This window comes from Hevea brasiliensis, unplaced genomic scaffold (genome assembly GCF_030052815.1).
Source record: "Hevea brasiliensis isolate MT/VB/25A 57/8 unplaced genomic scaffold, ASM3005281v1 Scaf403, whole genome shotgun sequence".
Classification (NCBI taxonomy): Eukaryota; Viridiplantae; Streptophyta; class Magnoliopsida; order Malpighiales; family Euphorbiaceae; genus Hevea; species Hevea brasiliensis.
In genome coordinates, this window is record NW_026614922.1 from 71,192 (window position 1) to 85,916 (window position 14,725).

General features: G+C 55.7%; 1 pseudogene; it reads right to left on the minus strand.

Moving 5' to 3' along the window:
* Window positions 1–6,198: 6,198 nt before the first annotated feature.
* Window positions 6,199–6,349, minus strand: LOC131177330 (5.8S ribosomal RNA; annotated as a pseudogene).
* Window positions 6,350–14,725: the final 8,376 nt, after the last annotated feature.

Sequence of the window (14,725 nt, forward strand, 5' to 3'; positions counted from 1 at the left end):
GGTTCTCATAACCATTAAGCTATCTCGAATTTCCCATCTCTTTACCCAACTAGGGTACGACACCATCTCGGTGAGATACGCCAACAATTTCGCAACTCTCGGGGATAACACACCCCGCATGTCGAAAGACTTCCACAGTCTATTACAATTCGCAGTCGTCTTATCGATCCTTGGGGCCTTACTCGTCCCCACACGTCTCGAAGACTTTCATAGTCTTTTAAGCAATCCCGAGTATTGGATCTCATCACCGACATGGGTCATTCACCATCTCAATGGCTTTTAGGGCTACCATTTGCCCCATATTTTCTAGGGTTTTCTCAATAACGATCGCCTCATTTTTATCCGACCAAAGTCTCAAATGATGTTACTTGCTTGGCAAATGTCATTTGCCAACTTCGCACACCGTTTTGCCCACGTTAGCATCCTTTGCATTGAGGAGCCCCAATTGGTGTACTGCACTCGCATACCACCTCTTCAGGGCTCAACAACATCAAGAATACTCATTTGCTCAACATATCACTTATACGTTGTGCATGCCACAATATGTTTCTAACAAGGACATCATGCCCTTCCCCATCTCGGGGTTGAATACTCCGCTCACCCTTTCTCAAGGTGAACACCCGATTGGCTTTCATCGCTTCCATCGTTTCTCACTATTTTTGCATCTCGTATGCATCACACAATCGACGGTTTCTCAAGGAAGGTATGGATTATTATCCATCACGAGCACTGACCTTGCTCTGATACCAACTGTCACGGGGCCACTTCCTAGCTCGGACAGTAGTCCCGTGCGGCGCCTAGACTTCCACCCAATCTAGGCCAGCCTACTCGTATTCAAGGGTCTTTCTCCCTTATAAAAGATCTCAAGTGTTCTTATCGAGGGTCTTTCCAGTATCTAGCCCGATCATCGAGCATTGATATTCCTTGTAGCACGATGTCGCCCTTCATCGTGTACATCCACAAGCCTCATCCGAAAACTAGCAACACGCATCATCCGAAAGCAAGGCAACAAGCAACATCCGACCGTATGGCTGAACCCAAAGCCAAGTTATATTGTTCCCCTATACCGAATAGCATCATTGGCCCATATACCGAGCAAAGATCGCCGGCCTTATACCGAAACCCTGCCTAGGAGAGACGCGCACTACAAGCCCCTCGGCCTTGAAGTGTCCATGAAGCTCCTTCTTCATGGAGACACCGAGTCCCTATCTCTCGAGAGCTCGATGCCCGCCGCCTAGTACAATGAGTACGTAGGGAGCTCACTTAGAGTCACGCCCTTGCGCCAGTGACCCCGGGGATGGTGGAGAGCTTGACACCAAGTTCGGAGACTAGCTGGGCCCGATCGTGCCCGACCGTGCTCACCCGTGGCCAACTAGTCACACCCCCCTAAAGAGCATTTGGAGCATAGTGACCTCTGGCAGGAGGAGACATCAGTATGTCTCACCCATCACACCCCCCTGAACTTTTCCTTATTTATAAAAGTGTCCCGCAAACTTCTCATTCTCATCAATCGTGCCCTTATATCATTTCATAGGCCTACGGCTTGGCTGGGTTGGCCAATCCTCGAGGGATGACGGGCTGTCCCCCTTACACGTCGGGGGCAACTGGGAGGCACTGGCATCGCCACGGCCCGACGGGGCAATCGAGGCACTGGCATCGCCACGGCCAATCGGCGGGAGCAACCGAGGCACTGGCATCGCCACGGCCCGCTGGGGCAATCGAGGCACTGGCATCGCCACGCCCGGGGCAATCGAGGCACTGGCATCGCCACGGCCCGCCGGCAATCGGGAGGCACTGGCATCGCCACGCCCGCCGGGGCAATCGGGAGGCACTGGCATCGCCACGGCCCGCTGGGGCAATCGGGAGGCACCGCACGCCACGGCCCGCTGGGAGCAATCGGGAGGCACTGGCATCGCCACGCTCGCTGGGGCAATCGGGAGGCACTGGCATCGCCACGGCCCGCCGGGGCAATCGAGGCACTGGCATCGCCACGGCCCGCTGGGAGCAATCGAGGCATCGGGCATCGCCACGGCCCGCCGGGGCAATCGGGAGGCACTGGGCATCGCCACGGGGGCAATCGGGAGGCACTGGCATCGCCACGGCCCGCTGGGAGCAATCGGGAGGCACTGGCATCGCCACGCCCGCTTGGGCAATCGAGGAACTGGCATCGCCACGGCCCGCTTGGGGCAATCGAGGCACTGGCACGCCACGCTCGCCGGGGCAATCGAGGCACTGGCATCGCCACGCCCGCCGGGGCAATCGGGAGGCACTGGCATCGCCACGGCCCGCCGGGAGCAATCGAGGCATCGGGCATCGCCACGCTCGGGGCAATCGGGAGGCACTGGCATCGCCACGGCCCGGCCGGCAATCGAGAGGCACTGGCATCGCCACGGCCCGCTGGGAGCAACCGAGGCACTCGCACGCCACGCTCGCCATCGCAACCGAGGAATCGCATCGCCACGCCAATCGAGGGGAGCAAGTGGGAGGCACTGGCATCGCCACGGCCCGCTTGGCAATCGGGAGGCACTGGCATCGCCACGCCAATCGGGAGCAATCGAGGCACCGGCATCGCCACGGCTCGCCGGGGCAATCGGGAGGCACTGCACCGCCATCGCCAATCGAGGGGATCAACCGAGGCATCGGGCATCGCCACGCCTGCTTTTGGACTTGGGAAAGGGATGGTGCGGGCGCTTGACCTTTAATGTTTCAAGACTTGCCGCACCGAAGTGATGGGGGCATCCTCGCACGCTAAGGGACGGAGGGTAAGGGGGCGCTAACCTCGTGGGGCGTAGAGGAGATGAGGCGAGGGGGAGGGACGACCTGAGCGACAAAGGGCTGAATCTCGCGGATCGTGGCAGCAAGGCCACTCGCCACTTACAATACCCCGTCACAGATTTAAGCCGCCCGCAGCGATTCTCGCCCGACGCCCGTGGGAATAGTACTTCAGCGCCCGCTCGGCCCGCCGCGGGGCTTGGCCAACGGCACGCGCTCGGGGCCGGAGGGCCCCTATCGCTGGTCGGCAAGCGGCGCCGACACGGGCGCCGCTCGCCCTGATTCGACTTAGAGGCGTTTCACCATAATCCAACAAGACGGTAGCTTCGCGCCACATCGCTTTTCAACCAAGCGCGATGACCAATTGTGCGAATCAACGCCTCTCGCATCAGGTTGAATTACCACGCGACGCCGCCATCGCAGGGTAAAACTAACCTGCCTCACGACGGCCTAAACCCACCACGCTCCCTATTGGTGGGTGAACAATCCAACACTTGGTGAATTTCGCTTCACAATGATAGGAAGAGCCGACATCGAAGGATCAAAAGCAACGCCGCTATGAACGCTTGGCTGCCACAAGCCGCTTATCCCCGTGGTAACTTTTCCGACACCTCTAGCTTCAAATTCAAGGTCTAAAGGATCGATAGGCCACGCTTTCACTCGTCAGACTGCATCGGAAATCGTAATCAAACGAGCTTTTACCCTTTGTTCCACACGAGATTTCTGCTCGCTGAGCTCATCTTAGACACCGCGTTATCTTTTAACAGATGTGCCGCCACCAAACTCCCCACCGACAATGTCTTCGCCGATCGCCGCGTGGCGGCCTTGGGTCCAAAAAGAGGGGCGAGGCCCCGCCTCCGATTCACTAATAAGTAAAATAACGTTAAAAGTAGTGGTATTTCACCGCCGCCGCTTCCGCCCCACTTATCCTACACCTCTCAAGTCATTTCACAAAGTCGACTAGAGTCAAGCTCAACAGGTCTTCTTCCTCACGATTCCGCCAAGCCCGCTCCTTGGCCGTGGTTTCACTGGATAGTAGACAGGACAGTGGGAATCTCGTTAATCCATTCATGCGCCACTAATTAGATGACGAGGCATTTGGCTACCTTAAGAGAGTCATAGTTACTCCCGCCGCTTACCCGCGCTTGGTTGAATTTCTTCACTTTGACATTCGTGAGCATCGCGTAAATCACATTGCGTGAGCATCCGCAGGACCATCGCAATGCTTTGTTTTAATTAAACAATGGATTCCCTTGTCCGCATTTCTGGCCTTCGAAGTCGATCGCTCGACGCCTCGGAAGGCCCCCGAGGCCGCTCACCGTCCTCGCCGGCACGCTGGCGACCCGCCTCGCCGCGGAGCAGCCGAGCAGTCACGACAACCGACGGTTGGGGATCGACCCCGCCCACTCTCGTGAGCCAATCCTTTTCCCGAGGTTACGATCCGCTTTGCCGACTTCCTTGCCTACATTGTTCCATTGGCCGCAGGTCGCTCACCTTGGAGACCTGATGCGCGTTATGAGTACGACCGGCGCGGAGGCACTCGGCCCTCCGGATTTTCACGGCCGGGGCGCACCGACACCGCGCGACGCGGCGGTGCTCTTCCGCCGCTGACCCTACCTCCGATCGAAGTCGCTTCTGTGGTGGGCGGCTGTTAAACGTAAAAGATAACTCTTCCCGAGGCCCCCGCCGACGCCTCCGACTTCTAACGCCGCCACAAGGCCCTGCTCGGGAATTTTAACCCGATTCCTTTCGGCTCGCGCTACGACGCTGTCGGACGCGCTTCCCCGCCTCTTAGGATCGACTAACCCATGTGCAAGTGCCGCTCACATGGAACCTTTCCTCTTCGCCTTCAAAGTTCTCATTTGAATATTTGCTACTACCACTAAGATCTGCACCGACGGCCGCTTCCGCTCGCGCTCGGTTTTGCAAATGCCGCGCTTCTCCTACTCATCTGGCTCGCTCTTGCCCCGACGGCCGGTATAGGTCGCGCGCTTAAGCGCCATCCATTTTCGGGCTAGTTGATTCGGCAGTGAGTTGTTACACACTCCTTAGCGGATTTCGACTTCCATGACCACCGCCCCATTGCCTTAATCGACCAACACCCTTTGTGGGTTCTCGTTAGCGCCAGCTTGGGCACCGTGAACCCGCTTCCGGCTCATCCCGCACGCCGCTCGCTACCAAAAATGGCCCACTTGGAGCTCTCGATTCCGTGGCGCCGCCAAATAAGCAGCCGCTGGCCCTACCTATTTAAAGTTTGAGAATAGGTCGAGGGCGCTGCCCGATGCCTCTAATCATTGGCTTTACCCGATAGAACTCGCCCCGAGCTCCACTATCCCGAGGGAAACTTCTGAGGGAACCAGCTACTAGACGGCTCGATTAGTCTTTCGCCCTATACCCAAGTCGACGAACGATTTGCACGCCAAGATCGCCGCGGCCTCCACCGTAGTTTCTCTCGCTTCGCCCGCCAGCATAGTTCACCATCTTTCGGTCCCGACAGCATGCTCTCACCAACCCTTCTCGTAAGATCGAGGTCGGCCGGCGGTGCAACCTCTGGGATCCCGCCACCTTCCTTGCGCTTACGGTTTACTTCGCCGCTGACTCGCATACATGTCGACTCTTGGTCCGTGTTTCAAGACGGCCGAATGGGGAGCCCGCCGCCGACGCCAGAGCGCTGGTGCCGGGCACGCCGTGACGGCGCGCTGATGTCCACGATCGCCGCGACGGCTCCTGGGCGCTTTAGTGCCCGCCACGCGATCCGCTGGCCGGTCCGCTTCGAAGCCGATCGGCGGACCGCTTGTCGCTGCTCCACATCCGACCGGGCGCATCGCCGCCCATCCGCTTCCTCCCGACAATTTCAAGCACTCTTGACTCTCTTTTCAAAGTCCTTTTCATCTTTCCTCGCGTACTTGTTCGCCATTCGCCTCTCGCACGATTTAGCCTTGACGGAATTTACCGCCCGATTGGGGCTGCATTCCCAAACAACCCGACTCGCAGACAATACCGTGGTGCGACAGGTCCGGCACGACGGCTCACTTTCACCTCTTCCGGCGCTTCTTCCAGGGACTTGGGCCCGTCCACGAGGACGCTTCTCCAGATTACACCCGACGCCGAGGGCGCCCGATTCTCAAGCCGGGCTCTTCCTGCTCGCCCGCTACTAGGGGAATCGTAAGTTTTTCCTCCGCTTTATTGATATGCTTAAACTCACGGGTGTTCCCGCCGACTGGGTCGCGGTCGAGGCGCTCCTCAGGGACGCGCAGGGTCTCGGTCCCGGTGGCGACACGCGCTGGTCACCGAGGGTCTTTCAACCACCGATAGCGTGGCGATCATCGCCGAGGACTCGCTTTGGGCCAACCGCGAGCGAGGAGCGCACGGAGGCCAGATCCGCTTCGCACCGCACGGGCGAGGGGTTGGGGCGACGGCCATGCGTGACACCCAGTGCAGACGCGTTCTCACGGATGGCTTCGCGCAACTTGCGCTCAAAGACTCGATGGTTCGCGGATTCTGCAATTCACACCAAGCATCGCGATTTTGCCGCGTTCTTCATCGGCGCGAGCCGAGATATCCGCTGCCGAGTCGCTATGGTTCTCGAAGAGGACGACGCGTTCCGAACGGAGCGCTTTTTCGCTTCATGTTCCTTGGCGCTTCGCCGGGTTATTGTTAGGGCCGCGAGAGCGGGCGAGGCCCACCGCTTCCTCGACCTTTCGGGCGACGGGGACCGAAGGCCCCGCGTCCCCGCTGCTTGTGGACGCTGTCATGGGTCGCTCGCGGAGCAGTTTCGACAATGATCCTTCCGCAGTTCACCTACGAAACCTTGTTACGACTTCTCCTTCCTCTAAATGATAAGGTTCGCGACTTCGCGACGCCGCCGGCGCGAACCGCCCACGCCGCGATCCAACACTTCACCGACCATTCAATCGGTAGGAGCGACGCGGTGTGTACAAAGGGCGTGGACGTAGTCAACGCGAGCCGATGACTCGCGCTTACTAGGAATTCCTCGCTGAAGACCAACAATTGCAATGATCTATCCCCATCACGATGAAATTTCAAAGATTACCCGCCCGCTTCGCCAAGGCTATAGACTCGCTGAATACATCGCAGAAGCGCTGCGGCGCCCGTAACATCTAAGGGCATCACTGCACTGCTATTGCCTCAAACTTCCTTGGCCTAAAAGGCCATAGTCCTCTAAGAAGCCGCCGCGAGGGTCACCTCCGCATAGCTAGTTAGCAGGCCGAGGTCTCGCTCATAACTAATTAACTGCATAAATCGCTTCCACCAACTAAGAACGCCATGCACCACCACCCATAGAATCAAGAAAGAGCTCTCACCACAATCCTTACTATGTCCGACTCGTAAGTTTCCGTGTTGAGTCAAATTAAGCCGCAGCTCCACTCCGTGGTGCCCTTCCACAATTCCTTTAAGTTTCAGCCATGACCATACTCCCTAACCCAAAGACTTTGATTTCTCATAAGGTGCCATGAGTCCTAAAAGCAACATCCGCCGATCCTCGGTCGGCATCGCTTATGGTTGAGACTAGGACGGTATCCGATCGCCTTCGAGCCCCCAACTTTCGCTCTTGATTAATGAAAACATCCTTGGCAAATGCTTTCGCAGCTTGTTCGCCTTCATAAATCCAAGAATTTCACCGACTATGAAATACGAATGCCCCGATCGTCCCTCGTTAATCATTACTCCGATCCCAAGGCCAACACAATAGGACCTAAATCCTATTATTATATCCAATTCTAATTTATCCAGATAGTAGGCTTGCTTTGAGAAATCTAATTTCTTCAAAGTAACATACGAGGCACGACTCCGCCAAGGCCAGAGCGCATCGCCGCAGTAAGGGACGAGCCGACAGTGCACACCGCGAGGCGGACCGGCCGACCCAACCCAAGGTCCAACTACGAGCTTTTTAACCGCAACAACTTAAATATACGCTATTGAGCTGGAATTACCGCGCCGCCGCACCGCATTTGCCCTCCAATGGATCCTCGTTAAGGGATTTAGATTGTACTATTCCAATTACTGCACTCAAGAGCCCGGTATTGTTATTTATTGTCACTACCTCCCGTGTCGATTGGGTAATTTGCGCTACCGCCGCTTTCCTTGGATGTGGTAGCCGCTTCTCGTGCTCCTCTCCTAATCGAACCCTAATTCTCCGTCACCCGCCACCACCATGGTAGGCCTCATCCTACCATCGAAAGTTGATAGGGCGTAAATTTGAATGATGCGCCGCCGCACGATGGCCGTAGCGATCCGCCGAGTTATCATGAATCATCGTGAGCAACGCAGAGCCCGCCGACCTTTTATCTAATAAATGCATCCCTTCCGTAAGTCGGGTTTGTTGCACGATAGCTCTAGAATTACTACTGCTATCCGAGTAGCGTATACCATCAAACAAACTATAATCGATTTAATGAGCCATTCGCAGCTTCACAAATCAATTAGTTCATACTTACACATGCATGGCTTAATCTTTGAGACAAGCATATGACTACCGCAGATCAACCGTAGCATTCCTTCGCGACGGCTGCCGCTCGCACGAAGCTCCCGCGAGCCGAGGCCTCGAGACAGCGCACGCCGGTCGCTCATACCGATTGGACGCTTGGGCTGATGGAGGAGTTGCCACCCTCCGCCCGCATCACATTCCGCATCCGAGAGCACGACATTCCGTGGCCACGGCAGCGCTGAGGCATGCTTGGAGCACGGATGCCGCTACGGGTTCACCTCGCACTCCTAAACAAGGCGCAGCGAAAACGGACAGCATAGCTTTCAATTCCGCTGTGGGTATGCAACACAGAACCGACCATGTCACCGAGGCACATTCCGCCTCGCAACAATCAAGGGGATCGAGCCAGCTCAATGCTCGAGCAAAGAGCCGCCAACCCAAACGACCAAACAACCGCCATGCGCCGCCACGCACGTTGAGCGTTGATCCCACCCAACGAATTGCCCCCGACGCAGCGTAAGCACGATGGGAAGTCAAAACGCCGAATGGAACCGCTACTCACACCGCTTGGCGCTAAACAAATCCGAGGAGGGACGGTTAACAAAGGAAATACAAGCAACACGGGACCCGCTCGATTCTCGACGTAGCGCTGACCTCGCCACGAGGATTCCCATACAGGCTCTCGCCTTGCCTCAAGAAGCCGCACATCGGATTGAGCACAGCACGAACGCCGCACTCTCACCAAGCACTCGCCGCTCAACAAAACATCCGCACTGTGCTCATCCCCGCAACCTTAGTAGCAAATGCAAGCACCGGAAGGGAAAGAATGGGGCTTTGTAATGCAGTAATCACCGCACCAAGAAACTCGCCGCATAATGTTCTCAACACATGCCTCGCTGAGCTCATGCATCGCTCGAGCACATGTGGCATGAAACGCCACGCCTCACCTCAACATTCGCACAACTTCAGCAAAGTAAAGGCACCGTGCTCGCCCTCAACCTAAGCAAAGGCAACGATCACAAAGGGACACATCGACGCAAGCAACAATGCACACCACCGCAATCGAAGGAAAGCGCTACCACTCAATGCCACAACTCATGCCTCGACATCGCCGCAAGATAGGATCAAGCACGCATCGTAACGCCACGCCTCTCCCAACACTTGTAATGCCTCAACACTTGCGGAAGCACCGCCACCATTCCCACAACCCGAGCAATGCACGATCGCAATGTACTCGACGCCCATCCACGACCCCGAGTAATGTAGCATCCCAACTCCCCGCAAGCCTTCCCATCAGAGCTCACCCCATGCCCGATGGCGTTGCATGTCCGCTCGCACTCGACACAAGCACAAAGACGTAAGCACCATGCCCACACCTTGTACCGACTTTCACTTAACACCCTCGAGAGCAAGGAGATCGACTCAATAAAGCTCGGCCTACCACTGCACTCCAAAGTCCTCAAAAGCCTATGCCACCGAGAACTCACACCATGCCCAGCAGTATCGCTATCCACAAGACGCCAAAGACAGAATAGCACGTAAATGCCACGCCCACACCTTGCACCAAAGATCCAATTGACACACGCAAGCATGGAGATCGCCCCAATAGCACCGGGTTCATCGCCGTGATTCGAGTCCAGCCCAAGGAGTTAGTTTGCAAACGCTGGCCAACCGGCTCCCATGCCCAAGGTAACGCATGTCCGCCGCACGCTTCAAGACAAGCACAAAGACGCAAATGCCATGCTCGCACCATGCACTAGCATCCATTCGACACACTTTTATATAGGATTCAACCACCGATTCATTTCCCACAATTGTCGCGAACGCCCGAGCCATGGCGTCGCCCACCACGCACGGATTTTTTCCGATTTTTTCCGACTTCCAACCGACGGGTAGAGGTGGAGAGGGGGCTAACAAGCTAATTTCCATGCTAAACCGATGCCCACATATGGCCTGGAGGCATCCTGTGCCCGCCTTGTTGGCCTGTGTGGGGTGACTACCCACACCCCCTAAAGAGCATTAGGAACACAATGAAGTCCGCAGAGGAAACATGACTATGTCTGAGCCATCACACCCCCTAAAAATTCAATTTTTGGAATATTGACCTGATTTTTTTCAGAGTTGTTTAGAAAAATGTAAAAAAATCTCACAAAAATTGTGAAATTTTTTTATTCACCGTAGATATATTATTTTATTTTTTTAAAACCAAAAAAAAATAAATTCATAAAAAATAAAAAAATAATCATAAAATAACAAAATTTTTGTGGAACATCAGAAAATATTATAAACCCATTTGAGTTGTCATTGGGTGGTTTTCTTAAAGTTTGCACGGAGAATTGGCTTAGGGGCATAACATTTGGCCATATATGCATGTAAGGTAAGTAGAGAAAAAATCATATAAGAGTTGTCATGTGCACAATATTAGATTTTGTGCTCTTTATACTCAATGAGGGAATTGTTCCATAAAACATGAAGCACAAAACCTTAGGGTCATAGTGAGAACGCAAGAATCGCTCCATAGATAGCATCCCCACATGATGAAGGTAAGCGTAGATGCAAGGCACCAATGACTGGAATATCTTGGGTAATATTTCAATCACGTATACGAAGAGAATAACATAAATTATAAGCAAAAAGCATGTTAGGGACGAGCCCGCTAAAATAAAAATGTTAGTGTATCGGCCATAGCAAAGGGGCCAAAGTAACCTCTTTTTGCCTATTAGCTAAGGAATAAAATCGCATCCCGTACAATTATAGCCTCATTTTGCATGAGATGGTGAATAACAACGCCTCGCAAGAGCACCGGGAGGCGCGGCAGCGCACGGCCCGCTGGGGCAATCGAGGCACTGGCATCGCCACGGCCCGCTTGGGGCAATCGGGAGGCACCGGCATCGCCACGGCCCGCCTGGGGAGCAATCGAGGAACTGGCATCGCCACGGCCCGCTGGGGCAATCGGGAGGCATCTGGCATCGCCACGGCCCGCCGGGGAGCAATCGAGGAACTGGCATCGCCACGGCCCGCTTGGGCAATCGGGAGGCACTGGCATCGCCACGCCAATCGGGAGCAATCGGGAGGCACTGGCATCGCCACGCCCGCCGGGGCAATCGGGAGGCACTGGCATCGCCACGGCCCGCTGGGGCAATCGGGAGGCACTGGCATCGCCACGGCCCGCTTGGAGCAATCGGGAGGCATCGGGCACGCCAATCGGCGGGTGCAACCGAGGGGCACGCACGCCACACCGGCTCGCTTGCAAAAGGGAGGGGCATCGCCGCGCCCCCAGCTCCGCAGGGGAGTGGGCAACATCACGAAGAAAGCCACGGGTAAAACGGGAGCAAAGGAAAAATGGTGAGAGAGTGAGTGAGACACAAGGAACAAACTTGGCAAAGGGAAAGTAACTTTACTACTCAAAGAAAATAACTTTACAAGCCTAAGGCTCACAAGAGAGCAATAAAGTGGGCTAAATACACAAAAATACACTTGGAAGCTTTGGTATGGCTTGAGAGCATGTGGAGACTCTTGTTGCCCAAATGAAGGCCAAAACCCCTATTTATAGCCTTCATGCCGAGTTGGAACTCCTTTGGCCAAAATTCAAAATTGGCGGGTTGGCAAAATTCCGCGGAACCTCGCTTTGGCGGGCCGCCACGGTGAACTCGCTTGGGCTGGCAGCCAAGGCCCAGCTGGGCCCGCTCACGCTCCAACCTCGTTGCTCGCGCGCTCAAGGCCTCCAGCGCTTCCTGAAACTTCGGCGGCTGAACTCGCTTGCCCGCGCCTGGCGCTCTCGCCGCTTTGAACTCGCCTGCTGCCGCCTCCGCGCTGGGCCTTTCCGCGCACGTTTGAACTCGCTTCAGACGCGTCCCGCGCGCCGCTTTCTCGCGCCCGCTTCCCGCTGATGAACCTCGTTTCGCTTTGTCTGCCCGCGCTGCTCCCACGCTGCCCGCACGCCCGACGGGCCTGCAGCGCCGACGGCCCGTGAACCTCGCTTTGGGCCTCCCATCGCCCGGCTTGCCCAAAGCAAGCGCCAAAGACGCCTCCAAATTTCTCAACCTCATTTTGGCGTGCAGAGGCGCACTTAACCTCATTTTGGCCTCGCACCTCTAAGAACTCTCCCGCTGTCTGCTGGCCTGCTTGCCCCAAAATCGACTCGCAAACATTGCCTCCCAAGAATGCACTTTCCTTCACCCCACAAGGATTTACACCCACCGAACCTCCTCTCAGAGGCAACCTCGCGAAAAAATTGGACTTCTCCGGAGACCAAATTTGTGGGGTGACATTCTCCCACTCAATCCGCACGACGCCTCGCTGCTTGGACCTCCTCCCATGCCTCCCAAGATGCACCGCAGTTGTTGCTTCGGCTTCTCTGCGTGCTCCCGCAGCACTCCCTCGCCCCCGTGGCTAAGTGCACCGCCTCTTCCCGGCTTTGCACTTCCGCCGCTTCTTCCTCGAGCGATGACGCCTGACCCTCCCGCCTGGCAAGACTCCTCCTTGGACTTCTGCATCGTGATCTCCCTTGCACACCCACCTTCTCCTTGGTGGATGCCCTTCTGCAACTTCGGAGTGTGTCCCCTCTTACACTCCTTCCGATCCTTCTTCGGAGTACCACCTCCTTTCCCATGCTGCTTCTCTCCCTGAGCAGCTGAAGGATCTTGCATCTCAAGCTGCATGGTTGCAAGGGTGTTGGACGCCTTCCCTCGCAACAACGGCACCACACATGTACCACCTCCCCCCGTGATACACATGCTATTGGCGAATAACATCGGGATCGCTTTAGCTCGGTCCACGAACTCGACCCCAAGTATGCATGGAGAATCATCCATAGAGACAACAAAGAAGTCTAAGGTACCATGCCGCCTCCAATGCGCACTTTAGTGTCTCTGCCACACCGTATCAAAGTTGGGTGTGGAGTTGATCGCTTCAACCATCCCATCTCCTTCTCATACGGATGCCCAACCTCTTAGCTTCCTCCACCGTCTGAAGTTGTGGGATGCCCTGTCCAACAATGCCCGCAGCCTTTTGTCCTCCCACCTCGATCCGACAAAAGGTCGCCTCTTCTCCACATTCACTCCCCTTTCTCCGACCTTCAGTGGCACTCACCGCAAGGATCCCATGGTCGCCTCCCGGTTGGAAAGGTCTCTCCTCCCTTTCTCGACCAATGCCGAGAGCTTGCTCTTCTTTGACACTCTCGAGCTCTGGGGTCCATCACAAAGAAAGCACGAAAGAGGAGGGCGTTGCATACCTCGGCCTTCCTCCGACTCCTAGGATGCACCTCCTTCTACCGGTGGGATTTGGAGCTTCCATCCTGCCTTGGCCCACCTCCTCGCCTCCCGCCCTTCGTGGACTGGTTCGCCTCCTTTCACTCCTCCGAACTCCACGAGGGATTCAAAGAATGGAGATGGCGGTAGCTAGATCTCGTGCTCCACGCCTCAATCTCCATTCGGCCCAAGTCCGCAGCCATCAGAAGGCAAAGAGAGCTTCCGATCGGGTAGTCCGGATCTCCAACAAAGTCTCCATAAATTCCTTCACATACTCCCGAATACTCCCTATGTGATAGACGCCAACTGCCTCTTGCTTCAGGCGCTGCATTCTCCGTAAAATTGCCTCGAGCTCCTCTGAACTCATCCCATGAGGCAATGGTGCAAAGCCCTTTCTCCATGTCGCCGTGCCTCCGTCTCCACCAAACCATCGCAGTATCCACCAAATACAAGGGCGCATGGTCCACCTTCCTGGCATCATCCGTTATGCCAATCGCCCTAAAATACTGCTCCAAGCTCCACAAGAAGTTGTCAATCTCCTTCGCATTCCTAGCGCCACCATACACACTTGGCTTCGGAACCTCCACACGCGAAGGGATGACAAGGCTAGCCCCGGAAGTAGTGGCAACTCCACCACGTGCCACAGCCATAGCAACAAGAGACACTTGCTGCTCTACTTCCTTCAACTTCCCCATGGCCAATTCCAACTGTTCCTTTAGGGACCTATTCTCATCCCTTAAGGCAGCAATTTCCCCCATTTGAGAAAGGCGTAGGGACTCACCTTCACTAGCCAGCTTGTCGAATGCAGCGTTCAAGGCACCCTGCATGTCCCCTCGAAGCTCTTCCATCCTCTCATCGAGCTCCATCAAGCGGGTGTCCATCTCCTCGGACCTTTCCTCTCCATCCACGAGGTGCAATTCGACCTTGGCGAGACGTTTCTCCAAGTCTCCCAAGTCCTCCCTTGCTTGGCTAGGATCCCTTGACTTACCTCGGCCTTTTCTCCTGCCGCCTTCATGCTCCACAACCGTAGGAGCAACACCCACACCAAGGGTGATCTCACTCTGATCCGCCATTGTCACCTTCAAGAGCAACCAAGCTCGATATGAACTCGCTCGATACCACCGTCACGGAGTAAGAAGTCCGCTCACCTCAAACTTACTTCAAACTGCGCGGCCTTAGTCTTCCCCAAGACTAAGTCACCTTCCACACTCAAAGTCTATAAAGATAGACTAACAAGGGTGACAAAGGGAAAAAA